General features: G+C 49.8%; 4 pseudogenes; all 4 read right to left on the reverse strand.

Moving 5' to 3' along the window:
• Positions 1-2142: 2142 nt before the first annotated feature.
• LOC124560536 lies at positions 2143-2260 on the reverse strand (annotated as a pseudogene).
• A 4025-nt stretch (positions 2261-6285) lies between these two features.
• Positions 6286-6403, reverse strand: LOC124560654 (annotated as a pseudogene).
• Positions 6404-10430: 4027 nt separating this feature from the next.
• Positions 10431-10548, reverse strand: LOC124560774 (annotated as a pseudogene).
• Positions 10549-14573: 4025 nt separating this feature from the next.
• LOC124560895 lies at positions 14574-14691 on the reverse strand (annotated as a pseudogene).
• Between the last annotated feature and the right edge of the window lie 5876 nt (positions 14692-20567).

Genomic DNA, 20567 nt, shown 5'->3' on the forward strand with positions numbered 1-20567 from the left:
CTTCGGCGTAGTGATGTTTCGCACATTTTTAAGAACGCTACCTGGATATGCCCTATATGTGAAGCCGTAGCACTGCGGACACTGTTGTTGCACTGCACAAATTTTATACCGAACTCACATTTAACACACAACACTTTGGGGGCGTTGGAGGGTCTCTGCATCGGTGACGACGGAGGCGTGGAGGACTAGGGGGGGGCGTGGTGTGGCGGCAGCGGTGTCGGCGGCGTCGGCGGCGCCGGCGGCGTCGGCGGCGGCGGCAGCGTCGGCGGCGACGGCGGCGGCAGCGGCAGCGGCGGCGGCGGCGGCGCCGGCGGCGGCGGCGGCGGCGGCGGCGGCAGCGGCGGCGGCGGCGGCGGCGGAGACGTCGGAGGCGGTCGTGGCGTGTGGGGACGGAGGGCGTCCTTGAAGGCGGCGTCCAGCGCTATCTGAAGGTAGTTCTGGAACGTCTGCCTGTAGTTGTTTTTCCGCTTGGCTCGCTTGTGTTCCTCCCAGAGATCGGTGAGGAACTGCACTCCGTCCGTTTGTTTTTTTGCGATTATGGCGTGCGCTGTCATCGCGAACGTCCACATGGTCGCGACGCGTTTGGGACGTGGGAAACCTTTTGCAGCCGGGATCGTGAGGGCTGTGGCTTCTATAGTTCGGTGATCCGCCCTGTTCATGAGCGCCACCATTTTCCTGCATGTCTCCCATATCGCCTGACTTGTCGGACATGTGAAGCGGTGTTCCGCGGTGTCGATCTCGTTGCACACTTCGCAGTGCGGCGACTCGCGCATGGCAATGCGCGCTAGGCGCTCGTTCGTCGGTATCTTGTTGTGTACGACTTTGTACCACGTGTCTCTAGCTTCCGGGGGTATGGCTTTCTCAGAGAGATTCTTCCAGACTTGTGGCCAGTCGTGGTCTGGAAGATTCGTCTCTGTTCTGCTTCTTCCTTGTTTGCCTCTCAGTGCACGATAGATTTTCGCTGCAGTTCTCATCTCTTTCACTGCTAGCGTGGATGAGATGTAGCTACTGTCCATTACTATCTGCTTCAAGTAGCGCATCTTGTAGGGTATTCTACTGACATCTACCGGCGCTTCCCCGGAATCGGGTCTGTGTTCTTTCAGTAGAGACGACGTGGTACAGTCTACACTTCTGTCCTCCATTTGTAGAGCTCGGTGGAGCAACAGTGCCGCGCATTTTCTCGTGACATCTATCAGGCCCAGCCCCCCTTCTTCTCTAGGGAGGGTGCTGGTGGCTTGCGACACTTTGAGAATTTCCCGCCTCCACAGCAGGTAGTATACAGCGCTTCCTATAGACTTCCCTATTTCTGTTGGTACGTTCATGACTTGTGCCATGTACCAAGCCTTCGCCAGGATCGTTTCGTTGATCAGCTGTGCTTTCTGATCCAACGTCAGGTTTCTGTTGGCGTGTGTCCTGACGAGTCCTCTCGTGGTGTTCAGGATGTTCCGCCAGTTCTCTGCGGCCATTTTGAGTGGGCAGGCCTGCAGCTGAACACCTAGAACTTTATATCTGTCGGTCACCTGGTACCATGGTCTGGCCTCTCTCAGTTTCCCGTTCCCTATCGGGACGAGCACGGTTTTTTTGGGGTTGGTTTTGGCCCCAGATGCCTTCCCAAAAGACTCTATTATTGGGAGGACTTTGTCGATGTCCTCTTTACCGTCCACGAAAATGCTCAAGTCATCGGCATATGCCATACATGTCACGTTTATATCGTTCAGCTTGTAGCCGTTGACGGTGGCAGCGAGTTTCCTGAGGACTGGGTCGAGGGCTACTGTGAATAGTGCCATCGACAGTGGGCACCCTTGCCTCACAGATTTCCCCAGTTTTATCGGCGTAGATGTCCAGCCGTTTACAGTAACTCTTGACGTGGCATTTGTTAACATGTTTTTGATGACTTGAGCGAATTAACCCAGTCTTGCCAAGGTCTTCAGCAGGTACCGGTGACCGATCCTGTCGAAGGCCTTTTGGAAGTCTACAGAGATGATCGCTGCAGTCGCTCTGTTGGATGCGGCGTGGGCTATAACGTCTCTGTACGTGCAGACGGCGTCGAAAATGTTTCTGCCTAACACTGCACATGTCTGCCATGGGCTGATTGCTTTTTTGAGGGCGAGCTTCATATTTTCCGCGACGCATTTCGCTACGAGCTTGTAGTCCCGGTGTTCCCAGGCGGTCACCCATCCAAGTACTAACCGGGCCCGATGTTGCTTAACTTCGGTGATCGGACGAGAACCGGTGTTTTCAACATGGTATGGCCGTTGGCGTCCTTATACTGTAGCCGCGCCACAGAAGAAGCGTTCGCCTCTTCTCCCAACACACGCAATCGCCGCTTTCCGTGGCACATTTGACGCAAAGCATGTCTTTCCACCTCGAAGGTGGCGCGGAGTGCGCGCTCGCCTCGGCGTCTCATAGGCGACTGCCGAACCAAGGTGAGGCGCACAACACAGCTGCTGGATGCACCGCCTGTCATTCGTTTGGTGCGTGCGGCCTCCGACACTGGCTGGCGACGCACCTTGTTCCTGTTATCCGGCGCGGGGCTTGCGCGCGGTGTCCTGCTGGACCGACGGAAGCTTTCTCACCTGCCTGACACGCGCCGCGCTTCCAGATATTTGCGTAATTTGCGCGGTGCATTCTCGCCTGCCTCCCCTTCCGTCCCGACTTGTCCCGACTTTGCTCGACTGCCGCTCGCTGCCGCTCGGGTCGCGGTCCATTTGACAGCACAAGCGCGAGAAACGTCTGCGGGAGGACAAATGAATCAATTTATGATTACAAATCGAATTTGGAGCTGTACGCCGCTGCAGAACGATAGGCGCTATCGTATTTCGGAGCATACCGCCCGATTCGTACTGTTTTGTCGTTTTCAAAGACTTCCTGGCAAACTTGGTTAGCACATTCTCCTTCAAACTGAGTTAGTTGCTGCAGTTTCGTTTCTTACGGCCGTTTAAAATGCTTAGGGAAGTCTCTTTGTCACAACAGAAAGGTGGTATGGAAAGAGGGCTGGCAGGAGTAGCGACTAAAAAGCGAAAAACGAACACAGCCAGAGTTCCCAGGCGCTCACCCAACTGAGTCCTAACGTTGTTGCTTCACTTCGGTGATCGGACGAGAACGGAAGATTTTATTTACTTATTTTTTTGTTTGTTTGCTTGCTTGCTTGCTTGTTTTTGTTTATTTACTTTGTGGAATTTAGCACTGCTACAAAGCAGTAGGCGCTGACGTATTTCAAAACTCATCTGTCGATTCGTAGTGTGTTGTTATTTCCGAGGCGTTCTAGCAATCTTCTTTCGCGCATTCTTGCTCAAACTGAGTCCATTACTGCAATTTCGTATCTTACGTTTGATACAGTGGTTTAAAATGCTTGTGGAAGCATCTTTGTCAACACCTGAAAGTTAGTATGAAAAGAGGGCTGGCAGGTGCAGCGACGTAAAAATGAAAAAATGAGATAGAGCCAACAGCACCTTTTTTTTTTTTAAAACGTAATAAACTTTTATTTACAAAATAACAAATACAGTCATGAGATTCCAAGGTATTTTCAATTTCAATTTCAGTTAGTTATCGAGTCTTTTTCTTTTCTTTACTGATATGTAACTTTGTTGCAATTGTCTGTTTCATTATATTTTGTGCATTTGCAGGTTGATTTACACTGTTGCACTGATTTGTAAGTCAGTGGAGCAAGAATATTTCATTTTTCAGTTTTGTTTGCGTTTTTGTTAAATTTTATGGGTTATTGATTCAAACACTTCTAAGTTCTTTACTTTAGGTCGAGTTTTTGGTCTGGTGCCATTATGTGGCTTGTAGCTATTATTAGAGATGTCTTATTGGCTAAGGCTTACATTTAAGAGACAAAGGACAATGACAAATATGTATGAAAGAATATTATATACATATAGCGAGGTGTCCACGAGATGGTGGTTGAGGGGAAGAGAGCGAGAGAGGGAGAGAGAGAGAAATAGAGAGACAGAGAGAGAGAGAGAGAGAGAGAGAGAGAGAGAGAGAGAGAGAGAGGGCGATACGGAACACATTTGAAACATAATTAAAGAATAATTCTATAAGTGGACAACTATATTCTAGATAAGTTTAACATGATTAAATATGGATTGAATATAGATGTTTCTTTTGTTAGTCTACTCACATAGTCATCTTCGGCGTAGTGATGTTTCGCACATTTTTAAGAACGCTACCTGGATATGCCCTATATGTGAAGCCGTAGCACTGCGGACACTGTTGTTGCACTGCACAAATTTTATACCGAACTCACATTTAACACACAACACTTTGGGGGCGTTGGAGGGTCTCTGCATCGGTGACGACGGAGGCGTGGAGGACTAGGGGGGGGCGTGGTGTGGCGGCAGCGGTGTCGGCGGCGTCGGCGGCGCCGGCGGCGTCGGCGGCGGCGGCAGCGTCGGCGGCGACGGCGGCGGCAGCGGCAGCGGCGGCGGCGGCGGCGCCGGCGGCGGCGGCGGCGGCGGCGGCGGCAGCGGCGGCGGCGGCGGCGGCGGAGACGTCGGAGGCGGTCGTGGCGTGTGGGGACGGAGGGCGTCCTTGAAGGCGGCGTCCAGCGCTATCTGAAGGTAGTTCTGGAACGTCTGCCTGTAGTTGTTTTTCCGCTTGGCTCGCTTGTGTTCCTCCCAGAGATCGGTGAGGAACTGCACTCCGTCCGTTTGTTTTTTTGCGATTATGGCGTGCGCTGTCATCGCGAACGTCCACATGGTCGCGACGCGTTTGGGACGTGGGAAACCTTTTGCAGCCGGGATCGTGAGGGCTGTGGCTTCTATAGTTCGGTGATCCGCCCTGTTCATGAGCGCCACCATTTTCCTGCATGTCTCCCATATCGCCTGACTTGTCGGACATGTGAAGCGGTGTTCCGCGGTGTCGATCTCGTTGCACACTTCGCAGTGCGGCGACTCGCGCATGGCAATGCGCGCTAGGCGCTCGTTCGTCGGTATCTTGTTGTGTACGACTTTGTACCACGTGTCTCTAGCTTCCGGGGGTATGGCTTTCTCAGAGAGATTCTTCCAGACTTGTGGCCAGTCGTGGTCTGGAAGATTCGTCTCTGTTCTGCTTCTTCCTTGTTTGCCTCTCAGTGCACGATAGATTTTCGCTGCAGTTCTCATCTCTTTCACTGCTAGCGTGGATGAGATGTAGCTACTGTCCATTACTATCTGCTTCAAGTAGCGCATCTTGTAGGGTATTCTACTGACATCTACCGGCGCTTCCCCGGAATCGGGTCTGTGTTCTTTCAGTAGAGACGACGTGGTACAGTCTACACTTCTGTCCTCCATTTGTAGAGCTCGGTGGAGCAACAGTGCCGCGCATTTTCTCGTGACATCTATCAGGCCCAGCCCCCCTTCTTCTCTAGGGAGGGTGCTGGTGGCTTGCGACACTTTGAGAATTTCCCGCCTCCACAGCAGGTAGTATACAGCGCTTCCTATAGACTTCCCTATTTCTGTTGGTACGTTCATGACTTGTGCCATGTACCAAGCCTTCGCCAGGATCGTTTCGTTGATCAGCTGTGCTTTCTGATCCAACGTCAGGTTTCTGTTGGCGTGTGTCCTGACGAGTCCTCTCGTGGTGTTCAGGATGTTCCGCCAGTTCTCTGCGGCCATTTTGAGTGGGCAGGCCTGCAGCTGAACACCTAGAACTTTATATCTGTCGGTCACCTGGTACCATGGTCTGGCCTCTCTCAGTTTCCCGTTCCCTATCGGGACGAGCACGGTTTTTTTGGGGTTGGTTTTGGCCCCAGATGCCTTCCCAAAAGACTCTATTATTGGGAGGACTTTGTCGATGTCCTCTTTACCGTCCACGAAAATGCTCAAGTCATCGGCATATGCCATACATGTCACGTTTATATCGTTCAGCTTGTAGCCGTTGACGGTGGCAGCGAGTTTCCTGAGGACTGGGTCGAGGGCTACTGTGAATAGTGCCATCGACAGTGGGCACCCTTGCCTCACAGATTTCCCCAGTTTTATCGGCGTAGATGTCCAGCCGTTTACAGTAACTCTTGACGTGGCATTTGTTAACATGTTTTTGATGACTTGAGCGAATTCGGAGCCAAAACCCAGTCTTGCCAAGGTCTTCAGCAGGTACCGGTGACCGATCCTGTCGAAGGCCTTTTGGAAGTCTACAGAGATGATCGCTGCAGTCGCTCTGTTGGATGCGGCGTGGGCTATAACGTCTCTGTACGTGCAGACGGCGTCGAAAATGTTTCTGCCTAACACTGCACATGTCTGCCATGGGCTGATTGCTTTTTTGAGGGCGAGCTTCATATTTTCCGCGACGCATTTCGCTACGAGCTTGTAGTCCCGGTGTTCCCAGGCGGTCACCCATCCAAGTACTAACCGGGCCCGATGTTGCTTAACTTCGGTGATCGGACGAGAACCGGTGTTTTCAACATGGTATGGCCGTTGGCGTCCTTATACTGTAGCCGCGCCACAGAAGAAGCGTTCGCCTCTTCTCCCAACACACGCAATCGCCGCTTTCCGTGGCACATTTGACGCAAAGCATGTCTTTCCACCTCGAAGGTGGCGCGGAGTGCGCGCTCGCCTCGGCGTCTCATAGGCGACTGCCGAACCAAGGTGAGGCGCACAACACAGCTGCTGGATGCACCGCCTGTCATTCGTTTGGTGCGTGCGGCCTCCGACACTGGCTGGCGACGCACCTTGTTCCTGTTATCCGGCGCGGGGCTTGCGCGCGGTGTCCTGCTGGACCGACGGAAGCTTTCTCACCTGCCTGACACGCGCCGCGCTTCCAGATATTTGCGTAATTTGCGCGGTGCATTCTCGCCTGCCTCCCCTTCCGTCCCGACTTGTCCCGACTTTGCTCGACTGCCGCTCGCTGCCGCTCGGGTCGCGGTCCATTTGACAGCACAAGCGCGAGAAACGTCTGCGGGAGGACAAATGAATCAATTTATGATTACAAATCGAATTTGGAGCTGTACGCCGCTGCAGAACGATAGGCGCTATCGTATTTCGGAGCATACCGCCCGATTCGTACTGTTTTGTCGTTTTCAAAGACTTCCTGGCAAACTTGGTTAGCACATTCTCCTTCAAACTGAGTTAGTTGCTGCAGTTTCGTTTCTTACGGCCGTTTAAAATGCTTAGGGAAGTCTCTTTGTCACAACAGAAAGGTGGTATGGAAAGAGGGCTGGCAGGAGTAGCGACTAAAAAGCGAAAAACGAACACAGCCAGAGTTCCCAGGCGCTCACCCAACTGAGTCCTAACGTTGTTGCTTCACTTCGGTGATCGGACGAGAACGGAAGATTTTATTTACTTATTTTTTTGTTTGTTTGCTTGCTTGCTTGCTTGTTTTTGTTTATTTACTTTGTGGAATTTAGCACTGCTACAAAGCAGTAGGCGCTGACGTATTTCAAAACTCATCTGTCGATTCGTAGTGTGTTGTTATTTCCGAGGCGTTCTAGCAATCTTCTTTCGCGCATTCTTGCTCAAACTGAGTCCATTACTGCAATTTCGTATCTTACGTTTGATACAGTGGTTTAAAATGCTTGTGGAAGCATCTTTGTCAACACCTGAAAGTTAGTATGAAAAGAGGGCTGGCAGGTGCAGCGACGTAAAAATGAAAAAATGAGATAGAGCCAACAGCACCTTTTTTTTTTTTAAAACGTAATAAACTTTTATTTACAAAATAACAAATACAGTCATGAGATTCCAAGGTATTTTCAATTTCAATTTCAGTTAGTTATCGAGTCTTTTTCTTTTCTTTACTGATATGTAACTTTGTTGCAATTGTCTGTTTCATTATATTTTGTGCATTTGCAGGTTGATTTACACTGTTGCACTGATTTGTAAGTCAGTGGAGCAAGAATATTTCATTTTTCAGTTTTGTTTGCGTTTTTGTTAAATTTTATGGGTTATTGATTCAAACACTTCTAAGTTCTTTACTTTAGGTCGAGTTTTTGGTCTGGTGCCATTATGTGGCTTGTAGCTATTATTAGAGATGTCTTATTGGCTAAGGCTTACATTTAAGAGACAAAGGACAATGACAAATATGTATGAAAGAATATTATATACATATAGCGAGGTGTCCACGAGATGGTGGTTGAGGGGAAGAGAGCGAGAGAGGGAGAGAGAGAGAAATAGAGAGACAGAGAGAGAGAGAGAGAGAGAGAGAGAGAGAGAGAGAGAGAGAGAGAGGGCGATACGGAACACATTTGAAACATAATTAAAGAATAATTCTATAAGTGGACAACTATATTCTAGATAAGTTTAACATGATTAAATATGGATTGAATATAGATGTTTCTTTTGTTAGTCTACTCACATAGTCATCTTCGGCGTAGTGATGTTTCGCACATTTTTAAGAACGCTACCTGGATATGCCCTATATGTGAAGCCGTAGCACTGCGGACACTGTTGTTGCACTGCACAAATTTTATACCGAACTCACATTTAACACACAACACTTTGGGGGCGTTGGAGGGTCTCTGCATCGGTGACGACGGAGGCGTGGAGGACTAGGGGGGGGCGTGGTGTGGCGGCAGCGGTGTCGGCGGCGTCGGCGGCGCCGGCGGCGTCGGCGGCGGCGGCAGCGTCGGCGGCGACGGCGGCGGCAGCGGCAGCGGCGGCGGCGGCGGCGCCGGCGGCGGCGGCGGCGGCGGCGGCGGCAGCGGCGGCGGCGGCGGCGGCGGAGACGTCGGAGGCGGTCGTGGCGTGTGGGGACGGAGGGCGTCCTTGAAGGCGGCGTCCAGCGCTATCTGAAGGTAGTTCTGGAACGTCTGCCTGTAGTTGTTTTTCCGCTTGGCTCGCTTGTGTTCCTCCCAGAGATCGGTGAGGAACTGCACTCCGTCCGTTTGTTTTTTTGCGATTATGGCGTGCGCTGTCATCGCGAACGTCCACATGGTCGCGACGCGTTTGGGACGTGGGAAACCTTTTGCAGCCGGGATCGTGAGGGCTGTGGCTTCTATAGTTCGGTGATCCGCCCTGTTCATGAGCGCCACCATTTTCCTGCATGTCTCCCATATCGCCTGACTTGTCGGACATGTGAAGCGGTGTTCCGCGGTGTCGATCTCGTTGCACACTTCGCAGTGCGGCGACTCGCGCATGGCAATGCGCGCTAGGCGCTCGTTCGTCGGTATCTTGTTGTGTACGACTTTGTACCACGTGTCTCTAGCTTCCGGGGGTATGGCTTTCTCAGAGAGATTCTTCCAGACTTGTGGCCAGTCGTGGTCTGGAAGATTCGTCTCTGTTCTGCTTCTTCCTTGTTTGCCTCTCAGTGCACGATAGATTTTCGCTGCAGTTCTCATCTCTTTCACTGCTAGCGTGGATGAGATGTAGCTACTGTCCATTACTATCTGCTTCAAGTAGCGCATCTTGTAGGGTATTCTACTGACATCTACCGGCGCTTCCCCGGAATCGGGTCTGTGTTCTTTCAGTAGAGACGACGTGGTACAGTCTACACTTCTGTCCTCCATTTGTAGAGCTCGGTGGAGCAACAGTGCCGCGCATTTTCTCGTGACATCTATCAGGCCCAGCCCCCCTTCTTCTCTAGGGAGGGTGCTGGTGGCTTGCGACACTTTGAGAATTTCCCGCCTCCACAGCAGGTAGTATACAGCGCTTCCTATAGACTTCCCTATTTCTGTTGGTACGTTCATGACTTGTGCCATGTACCAAGCCTTCGCCAGGATCGTTTCGTTGATCAGCTGTGCTTTCTGATCCAACGTCAGGTTTCTGTTGGCGTGTGTCCTGACGAGTCCTCTCGTGGTGTTCAGGATGTTCCGCCAGTTCTCTGCGGCCATTTTGAGTGGGCAGGCCTGCAGCTGAACACCTAGAACTTTATATCTGTCGGTCACCTGGTACCATGGTCTGGCCTCTCTCAGTTTCCCGTTCCCTATCGGGACGAGCACGGTTTTTTTGGGGTTGGTTTTGGCCCCAGATGCCTTCCCAAAAGACTCTATTATTGGGAGGACTTTGTCGATGTCCTCTTTACCGTCCACGAAAATGCTCAAGTCATCGGCATATGCCATACATGTCACGTTTATATCGTTCAGCTTGTAGCCGTTGACGGTGGCAGCGAGTTTCCTGAGGACTGGGTCGAGGGCTACTGTGAATAGTGCCATCGACAGTGGGCACCCTTGCCTCACAGATTTCCCCAGTTTTATCGGCGTAGATGTCCAGCCGTTTACAGTAACTCTTGACGTGGCATTTGTTAACATGTTTTTGATGACTTGAGCGAATTCGGAGCCAAAACCCAGTCTTGCCAAGGTCTTCAGCAGGTACCGGTGACCGATCCTGTCGAAGGCCTTTTGGAAGTCTACAGAGATGATCGCTGCAGTCGCTCTGTTGGATGCGGCGTGGGCTATAACGTCTCTGTACGTGCAGACGGCGTCGAAAATGTTTCTGCCTAACACTGCACATGTCTGCCATGGGCTGATTGCTTTTTTGAGGGCGAGCTTCATATTTTCCGCGACGCATTTCGCTACGAGCTTGTAGTCCCGGTGTTCCCAGGCGGTCACCCATCCAAGTACTAACCGGGCCCGATGTTGCTTAACTTCGGTGATCGGACGAGAACCGGTGTTTTCAACATGGTATGGCCGTTGGCGTCCTTATACTGTAGCCGCGCCACAGAAGAAGCGTTCGCCTCTTCTCCCAACACACGCAATCGCCGCTTTCCGTGGCACATTTGACGCAAAGCATGTCTTTCCACCTCGAAGGTGGCGCGGAGTGCGCGCTCGCCTCGGCGTCTCATAGGCGACTGCCGAACCAAGGTGAGGCGCACAACACAGCTGCTGGATGCACCGCCTGTCATTCGTTTGGTGCGTGCGGCCTCCGACACTGGCTGGCGACGCACCTTGTTCCTGTTATCCGGCGCGGGGCTTGCGCGCGGTGTCCTGCTGGACCGACGGAAGCTTTCTCACCTGCCTGACACGCGCCGCGCTTCCAGATATTTGCGTAATTTGCGCGGTGCATTCTCGCCTGCCTCCCCTTCCGTCCCGACTTGTCCCGACTTTGCTCGACTGCCGCTCGCTGCCGCTCGGGTCGCGGTCCATTTGACAGCACAAGCGCGAGAAACGTCTGCGGGAGGACAAATGAATCAATTTATGATTACAAATCGAATTTGGAGCTGTACGCCGCTGCAGAACGATAGGCGCTATCGTATTTCGGAGCATACCGCCCGATTCGTACTGTTTTGTCGTTTTCAAAGACTTCCTGGCAAACTTGGTTAGCACATTCTCCTTCAAACTGAGTTAGTTGCTGCAGTTTCGTTTCTTACGGCCGTTTAAAATGCTTAGGGAAGTCTCTTTGTCACAACAGAAAGGTGGTATGGAAAGAGGGCTGGCAGGAGTAGCGACTAAAAAGCGAAAAACGAACACAGCCAGAGTTCCCAGGCGCTCACCCAACTGAGTCCTAACGTTGTTGCTTCACTTCGGTGATCGGACGAGAACGGAAGATTTTATTTACTTATTTTTTTGTTTGTTTGCTTGCTTGCTTGCTTGTTTTTGTTTATTTACTTTGTGGAATTTAGCACTGCTACAAAGCAGTAGGCGCTGACGTATTTCAAAACTCATCTGTCGATTCGTAGTGTGTTGTTATTTCCGAGGCGTTCTAGCAATCTTCTTTCGCGCATTCTTGCTCAAACTGAGTCCATTACTGCAATTTCGTATCTTACGTTTGATACAGTGGTTTAAAATGCTTGTGGAAGCATCTTTGTCAACACCTGAAAGTTAGTATGAAAAGAGGGCTGGCAGGTGCAGCGACGTAAAAATGAAAAAATGAGATAGAGCCAACAGCACCTTTTTTTTTTTTAAAACGTAATAAACTTTTATTTACAAAATAACAAATACAGTCATGAGATTCCAAGGTATTTTCAATTTCAATTTCAGTTAGTTATCGAGTCTTTTTCTTTTCTTTACTGATATGTAACTTTGTTGCAATTGTCTGTTTCATTATATTTTGTGCATTTGCAGGTTGATTTACACTGTTGCACTGATTTGTAAGTCAGTGGAGCAAGAATATTTCATTTTTCAGTTTTGTTTGCGTTTTTGTTAAATTTTATGGGTTATTGATTCAAACACTTCTAAGTTCTTTACTTTAGGTCGAGTTTTTGGTCTGGTGCCATTATGTGGCTTGTAGCTATTATTAGAGATGTCTTATTGGCTAAGGCTTACATTTAAGAGACAAAGGACAATGACAAATATGTATGAAAGAATATTATATACATATAGCGAGGTGTCCACGAGATGGTGGTTGAGGGGAAGAGAGCGAGAGAGGGAGAGAGAGAGAAATAGAGAGACAGAGAGAGAGAGAGAGAGAGAGAGAGAGAGAGAGAGAGAGAGAGAGGGCGATACGGAACACATTTGAAACATAATTAAAGAATAATTCTATAAGTGGACAACTATATTCTAGATAAGTTTAACATGATTAAATATGGATTGAATATAGATGTTTCTTTTGTTAGTCTACTCACATAGTCATCTTCGGCGTAGTGATGTTTCGCACATTTTTAAGAACGCTACCTGGATATGCCCTATATGTGAAGCCGTAGCACTGCGGACACTGTTGTTGCACTGCACAAATTTTATACCGAACTCACATTTAACACACAACACTTTGGGGGCGTTGGAGGGTCTCTGCATCGGTGACGACGGAGGCGTGGAGGACTAGGGGGGGGCGTGGTGTGGCGGCAGCGGTGTCGGCGGCGTCGGCGGCGCCGGCGGCGTCGGCGGCGGCGGCAGCGTCGGCGGCGACGGCGGCGGCAGCGGCAGCGGCGGCGGCGGCGGCGCCGGCGGCGGCGGCGGCGGCGGCGGCGGCAGCGGCGGCGGCGGCGGCGGCGGAGACGTCGGAGGCGGTCGTGGCGTGTGGGGACGGAGGGCGTCCTTGAAGGCGGCGTCCAGCGCTATCTGAAGGTAGTTCTGGAACGTCTGCCTGTAGTTGTTTTTCCGCTTGGCTCGCTTGTGTTCCTCCCAGAGATCGGTGAGGAACTGCACTCCGTCCGTTTGTTTTTTTGCGATTATGGCGTGCGCTGTCATCGCGAACGTCCACATGGTCGCGACGCGTTTGGGACGTGGGAAACCTTTTGCAGCCGGGATCGTGAGGGCTGTGGCTTCTATAGTTCGGTGATCCGCCCTGTTCATGAGCGCCACCATTTTCCTGCATGTCTCCCATATCGCCTGACTTGTCGGACATGTGAAGCGGTGTTCCGCGGTGTCGATCTCGTTGCACACTTCGCAGTGCGGCGACTCGCGCATGGCAATGCGCGCTAGGCGCTCGTTCGTCGGTATCTTGTTGTGTACGACTTTGTACCACGTGTCTCTAGCTTCCGGGGGTATGGCTTTCTCAGAGAGATTCTTCCAGACTTGTGGCCAGTCGTGGTCTGGAAGATTCGTCTCTGTTCTGCTTCTTCCTTGTTTGCCTCTCAGTGCACGATAGATTTTCGCTGCAGTTCTCATCTCTTTCACTGCTAGCGTGGATGAGATGTAGCTACTGTCCATTACTATCTGCTTCAAGTAGCGCATCTTGTAGGGTATTCTACTGACATCTACCGGCGCTTCCCCGGAATCGGGTCTGTGTTCTTTCAGTAGAGACGACGTGGTACAGTCTACACTTCTGTCCTCCATTTGTAGAGCTCGGTGGAGCAACAGTGCCGCGCATTTTCTCGTGACATCTATCAGGCCCAGCCCCCCTTCTTCTCTAGGGAGGGTGCTGGTGGCTTGCGACACTTTGAGAATTTCCCGCCTCCACAGCAGGTAGTATACAGCGCTTCCTATAGACTTCCCTATTTCTGTTGGTACGTTCATGACTTGTGCCATGTACCAAGCCTTCGCCAGGATCGTTTCGTTGATCAGCTGTGCTTTCTGATCCAACGTCAGGTTTCTGTTGGCGTGTGTCCTGACGAGTCCTCTCGTGGTGTTCAGGATGTTCCGCCAGTTCTCTGCGGCCATTTTGAGTGGGCAGGCCTGCAGCTGAACACCTAGAACTTTATATCTGTCGGTCACCTGGTACCATGGTCTGGCCTCTCTCAGTTTCCCGTTCCCTATCGGGACGAGCACGGTTTTTTTGGGGTTGGTTTTGGCCCCAGATGCCTTCCCAAAAGACTCTATTATTGGGAGGACTTTGTCGATGTCCTCTTTACCGTCCACGAAAATGCTCAAGTCATCGGCATATGCCATACATGTCACGTTTATATCGTTCAGCTTGTAGCCGTTGACGGTGGCAGCGAGTTTCCTGAGGACTGGGTCGAGGGCTACTGTGAATAGTGCCATCGACAGTGGGCACCCTTGCCTCACAGATTTCCCCAGTTTTATCGGCGTAGATGTCCAGCCGTTTACAGTAACTCTTGACGTGGCATTTGTTAACATGTTTTTGATGACTTGAGCGAATTCGGAGCCAAAACCCAGTCTTGCCAAGGTCTTCAGCAGGTACCGGTGACCGATCCTGTCGAAGGCCTTTTGGAAGTCTACAGAGATGATCGCTGCAGTCGCTCTGTTGGATGCGGCGTGGGCTATAACGTCTCTGTACGTGCAGACGGCGTCGAAAATGTTTCTGCCTAACACTGCACATGTCTGCCATGGGCTGATTGCTTTTTTGAGGGCGAGCTTCATATTTTCCGCGACGCATTTCGCTACGAGCTTGTAGTCCCGGTGTTCCCAGGCGGTCACCCATCCAAGTACTAACCGGGCCCGATGTTGCTTAACTTCGGTGATCGGACGAGAACCGGTGTTTTCAACATGGTATGGCCGTTGGCGTCCTTATACTGTAGCCGCGCCACAGAAGAAGCGTTCGCCTCTTCTCCCAACACACGCAATCGCCGCTTTCCGTGGCACATTTGACGCAAAGCATGTCTTTCCACCTCGAAGGTGGCGCGGAGTGCGCGCTCGCCTCGGCGTCTCATAGGCGACTGCCGAACCAAGGTGAGGCGCACAACACAGCTGCTGGATGCACCGCCTGTCATTCGTTTGGTGCGTGCGGCCTCCGACACTGGCTGGCGACGCACCTTGTTCCTGTTATCCGGCGCGGGGCTTGCGCGCGGTGTCCTGCTGGACCGACGGAAGCTTTCTCACCTGCCTGACACGCGCCGCGCTTCCAGATATTTGCGTAATTTGCGCGGTGCATTCTCGCCTGCCTCCCCTTCCGTCCCGACTTGTCCCGACTTTGCTCGACTGCCGCTCGCTGCCGCTCGGGTCGCGGTCCATTTGACAGCACAAGCGCGAGAAACGTCTGCGGGAGGACAAATGAATCAATTTATGATTACAAATCGAATTTGGAGCTGTACGCCGCTGCAGAACGATAGGCGCTATCGTATTTCGGAGCATACCGCCCGATTCGTACTGTTTTGTCGTTTTCAAAGACTTCCTGGCAAACTTGGTTAGCACATTCTCCTTCAAACTGAGTTAGTTGCTGCAGTTTCGTTTCTTACGGCCGTTTAAAATGCTTAGGGAAGTCTCTTTGTCACAACAGAAAGGTGGTATGGAAAGAGGGCTGGCAGGAGTAGCGACTAAAAAGCGAAAAACGAACACAGCCAGAGTTCCCAGGCGCTCACCCAACTGAGTCCTAACGTTGTTGCTTCACTTCGGTGATCGGACGAGAACGGAAGATTTTATTTACTTATTTTTTTGTTTGTTTGCTTGCTTGCTTGCTTGTTTTTGTTTATTTACTTTGTGGAATTTAGCACTGCTACAAAGCAGTAGGCGCTGACGTATTTCAAAACTCATCTGTCGATTCGTAGTGTGTTGTTATTTCCGAGGCGTTCTAGCAATCTTCTTTCGCGCATTCTTGCTCAAACTGAGTCCATTACTGCAATTTCGTGTCTTACGTTTAGTACAGTACTTTAAAATGCTTGTGGAAGCATCTTTGTCACACCTGAAAGTTAGTATGAAGAAGAGGGCTGGCAGGTGTAGCGACCCAAAAATTAAAAAATGAGATAGAGCCAACAGCACCCGGTGTTCCCAGGCGGTCACCCATCCAAGTACTAACCGGGCCCGATGTTGCTTAACTTCGGTGATCGGACGAGAACCGGTGTATTTTTTTTTTTTTCTTTTTTCTTTTTTTTATTCTTTGTTTATTTTCTTTTAACGAAGACTAAAACTGGAACCTCATCCTATTACTCAGTTACTGTCTTCCTGTAACTTTGTCCATTTTATTACTTTTTCAAAAATAGTCTTACGTATACTTGTTTACAGGCTGGCACATAACAAAGATAGACAAATGAATGGAGACTGGTTATATTTCACCAGCTAACACTAACTATATATCTAAACTTAATTTTGATGAACCTGCGCGTAAGACGCAAATAAGGTCAGTGTGCGTATCATCAAAGCTCAATGGCGAGACTGAAAGACCATTGATACAAATAAAAGGGGCTCGGAATCATCTTACAGTTGTCTCGCATACGCATGATGCAATGCAGATGATAAAAAATTAGCAAAATATTCTTTGTGTTTATTACTATTTTTGATCTTACAATATTGGTCCCAAATATGAGTCAAAAAGGTGAGCGCATCGTGAATTTGCCGGTCAATGAGGGCGTAAACAGTGTGGCCCAACAACCACACAGCAGTATTGTGTTTTGGCCGCGGGAAATATTTGAAATCAGGTACAATGACACTGTCAACTGAGACGCGCGCCGGAGTAGTTCGCGTGATGAGAGCCACCATTATCTGGCAAGTCCTCCACACATCGGAAACAGATTGGCATTGCAGACGGTGTTCTCTGGTGTCAGGCATGCCACATCTGCTACAGTTGGGGGAGGCAAGAAGCTGAATATCGGCTAAACGCTGATTGGTGGGCAGTGTGTTGTTGACTAGTTTGTACCATAACGCAGACACATCGGACGGGAGAATACTGCTATTAACATTTGACCACACCTGCTTCCAGTTAACAGTAGGTAAGTGGACTTCCAATTTACTAAGTGGGGGTTGTCCCATCAATTCAGTATATAGTTGCCGTGCTGTCCTGTGTGGATTCGTGGCCGTGCGGAGGATATAGCTTTTATTTAGAATATAGTCTCGTACAAAGGACATACGGTAAGGAATGTTGGCCACCGATACTGGGGCGCTTTCAGATTCTGGCCGATAGATTTCTAGCAGGGATGCTGTCGATCCATCGGGATAGCCGGCCTGCATTTCAGCGGTGCGGTTGACAAGCAACGCTGCACATTTTCGACTGAAGTCTACTAGCCCGAGTCCTCCATGTGACGGGTCCAAGACACAAACTGCTGCTCGCACTTTAAAAATTTCGTGGCGCCAGAGTAACCAGTATACTGCCTGAGATATAGCGCGTCCTATTTGTTTTGGCACGCTAAGCAGTTGCGCCATATACCACGCCTTTGAGAGAATAAAGCAATTGATTAATTTGACTTTCTGGTGCAAGTTAAGGTGCCGGGTTGCATGGCATTTGCAGAGGCCTTTAATGGAGTTGAGAATTCTTCTCCAATTCCGTGCTTGCATATGCTGTGGGCACGCAGTTATGTCTAGACCCAATACTTGATGGTCTCTCACTATTCTATACCATGGGCGGACAATATCGGTGGCTAGCAGACCCAGTGGAAGTAGAACAGTTTTATTAGTATTTATCGCTGCTCCAGACGCCCTTTCATACTGATGAAGGGAGGCGCGTATCGAGTCTATGTCTGCTGTGTGGTCAATGAAAGCGCCTACGTCATCTGCGTATGCCACACATTTAAAGGAAGCATTGTGTATTTGTACACCTTTTGACGTCCTGCCTATTGTTCTGAGAAGCGGGTCTATGGCGATCACGAATAAGAACATTGACAGCGGACATCCTTGCCTGACAGAGCGGCAAATAGGGATCGGTTTAGTTTGCCATCCGTTTAATGTGACTATTGATCTTGCTCCCGTCAGAATATTTTCGATAATTTTGATAAATTCTCGTCCGAATCCCATTTTTGTCATGACCTGTAGCAAGTATTTGTGGCTTATGCGATCGAAAGCGTTCGCAAAGTCAATGGATAGAATAGCTGTCGATAATTTATGGACTGCCGTGTGAGCTACTATGTCTCGGTATAAGGACGCTGCGTGGAAAATATTGTGGTGTGTTACTCCGCACGTTTGGTAAGAGCTGATAGCTTTGTTCATGACTGGCTTCATCTTTGCTGCAAGGCACCTTGCAACTATTTTGTAGTCAGTATTGAGTAACGTGATGGGCCGGAAATCTTGGACACGACATGTATGTTGCGTTTTTGGGACGAGCACAACTCGACCTTCCAGAAATTTTGCGGGAATATTGGTACCACGAATTACTTCATTTACTATGTCGGTGAGTTTTTGCCCAAAGATGTCCCAGTAGACCTGATAGAATTCGGTTGGCAGGCCATCAGGTCCCGGCGACTTTCCTTTAGAGCACGATTGTACAATAGGTTTTGAGTTCTGTACTGTCATCTCTGCTATCAACTGTTCTCTGTCTGCGTTCGAAATGTCAGTCTGCAGGTCGCATAGCAAATAATTTAGCGCTACGTCGTCTGTCGCAACGTCTCGAAATAAGTCCGTGTAGTGGGCTGTAATATGTTGGAGAATGTCTGTTTTCCGCGTAAGGCGCTCGCCTGACGCAGTCGTTATCGATTCTACGTGTTTACGTCTTGCCCGTGTTTTTTCACGCGCGAGATGATAGGACGACGGTTCTTCGTCGTCCAGAGCGCACAAGGCGCGACTTCGGACCAAAATCCCTTTCGCCTTTTCGTTATGTATACGGAGAATCTTTGCTTTAATACGGTTTAAGCGGAGGCGGAGATTTTCATTTGGTCCGACGGGGGCGTTTAACGCGTCTTTGAGGCATTGTTGGTAAAATTCTGTTGTGCGCTGCGTCCAGAAGGATACCTCCTGGCTATAACATTGAGCAATCATCCTAATTTGCGGCTTTGCGTAAAAAGTCCACCACTCTAGTGCTGAGCTGTAGTTTTTCTCTTTCTGCAGGCAAAGCTGCCATACAGATTGCATTTTCGAGCGGAAGTCTCTCGCGGCAAGATGTTTCGTATTAAGCTTCCACAACCTGGGAGTAGGTGTTTCATTTGTACGCTGTAGGTGGATGGCAGCAACATAACCGCAGTGGTCGCTAAACGCGACAGGGATGATGTCTACGCTATTTAGGTTGTTTGCAATCTGTTGAGAGACGTATATGCGGTCTATCCTGCTTGCTCCACTATTGTATATGTGCGTATACTGCGTTGTATGTGGGTGGAGGAGACGCCACGTGTCTCGCAGATCTTTGGCGGTCAACAGTTTCACTAATTCAGGACATGTAGTGGCCGTAGGGTGCTGGTCGGATGGGTCTGTTACACAGTTAAAATCGCCACCGAGAATTATTGGACGTGTGGTATCAAACAAGGGAACTATCTCGTGATTGAAAAATGCTGCGCGCATTCGTCTATTATCTGTCCCTGAGGGGGCGTAAATATTGATAAATCTCATGCTTTGTATATTGCACGCAATTGCGCGTCCGCTTGGCAACGTTTGGACATTGTCTGGCTGTAGGGAATTTTTGTATAAAATCGCGGTACCGCATTTTATATTATTGTTAATGTTATAAATGACATCATATCCATTTATGTTATTGAGGATGTTTGCTGTAACTTCCTGAAGGAATATTACGTCAAAACGACTGTAATGTATAAAATCGACTAGGGATAAAATTTTGTGAACTGCAGAAATCCCGTTTATATTTAGGGTAAGAATAGATAAATCTTTTATTTGCGTATAACAGGCAGGCATTGGAAGTGGAGAAAGAAACAGAGAAACATTAGCTACGGGAGACAGGGTGTAAATGGAAATAATTTCATTCTTCGAATAGTTTGTTTTGTATGTAAGGAGTATTGCAACTAATTTTCAACAGAGTTTATGCTCAAACATCTTCGGACCAAACAGTACTGCGTTGTTGATCTGAGCGGGGAGGATCATTGTTGGTTTCCATCGGTACGTGCATATGTGGCGGATCGATTTGCATGGCATGGACGGCACGAATGTCGTCCGTCGGGACGTGGGCTGTGTGCCGAGCACGACACTCGTGCATTTCGTCTGCTTTTCGTTTAATTGGCGCTGATAATACAGCCTCAGTTACGACCGGTTGTACGCTGATTTCTTTCTCTTGCTTGTTTAGAAATTCCCTTAGATGTCGAACAGTTGCGTCGCGCCGGCGATCTGCTTCTGTTTCATGCGACGCAACAGGGACGACTGTCACAGGGCATTGTTGATCGGATTTAGAAGTTGCATCCGATATTCCGTTTCCACGGCCCCGTCTATGTTTCCTTTTCGAAGATTTATTCGGTGAATAGCTCACCGATCTCCTACACGGGGATGGACTGGGGTCTTTACGAGAAACACGCTTTTCTGAGGGGACAGCAGCAGGGCTGCGTCCACTCTCTGAATTTTGCGTGTTGGTCGGAAAAATTTCTGATTCAGTGTCGTCACTTTTTGGTGGCTGTGGGTGAACGTCAGCCACGACCGTAACGTTTGTCGCATTATTGCGGAGAGAATTTTCTGGAATGACGGCTTTTTCATCAATTTCTGTTATGTCCATGACATTGTCCGTGTTCGTCGGGGTCGCAGCCGATTCGCACGCAGCCTCTGTCACAGGGAGTGACGAGGGTCGAATCGGAGCAACACCCAACGC

The sequence above is a fragment of the Schistocerca americana genome, chromosome 1 (assembly GCF_021461395.2).
Source record: "Schistocerca americana isolate TAMUIC-IGC-003095 chromosome 1, iqSchAmer2.1, whole genome shotgun sequence".
NCBI lineage: Eukaryota > Metazoa > Arthropoda > Insecta > Orthoptera > Acrididae > Schistocerca > Schistocerca americana.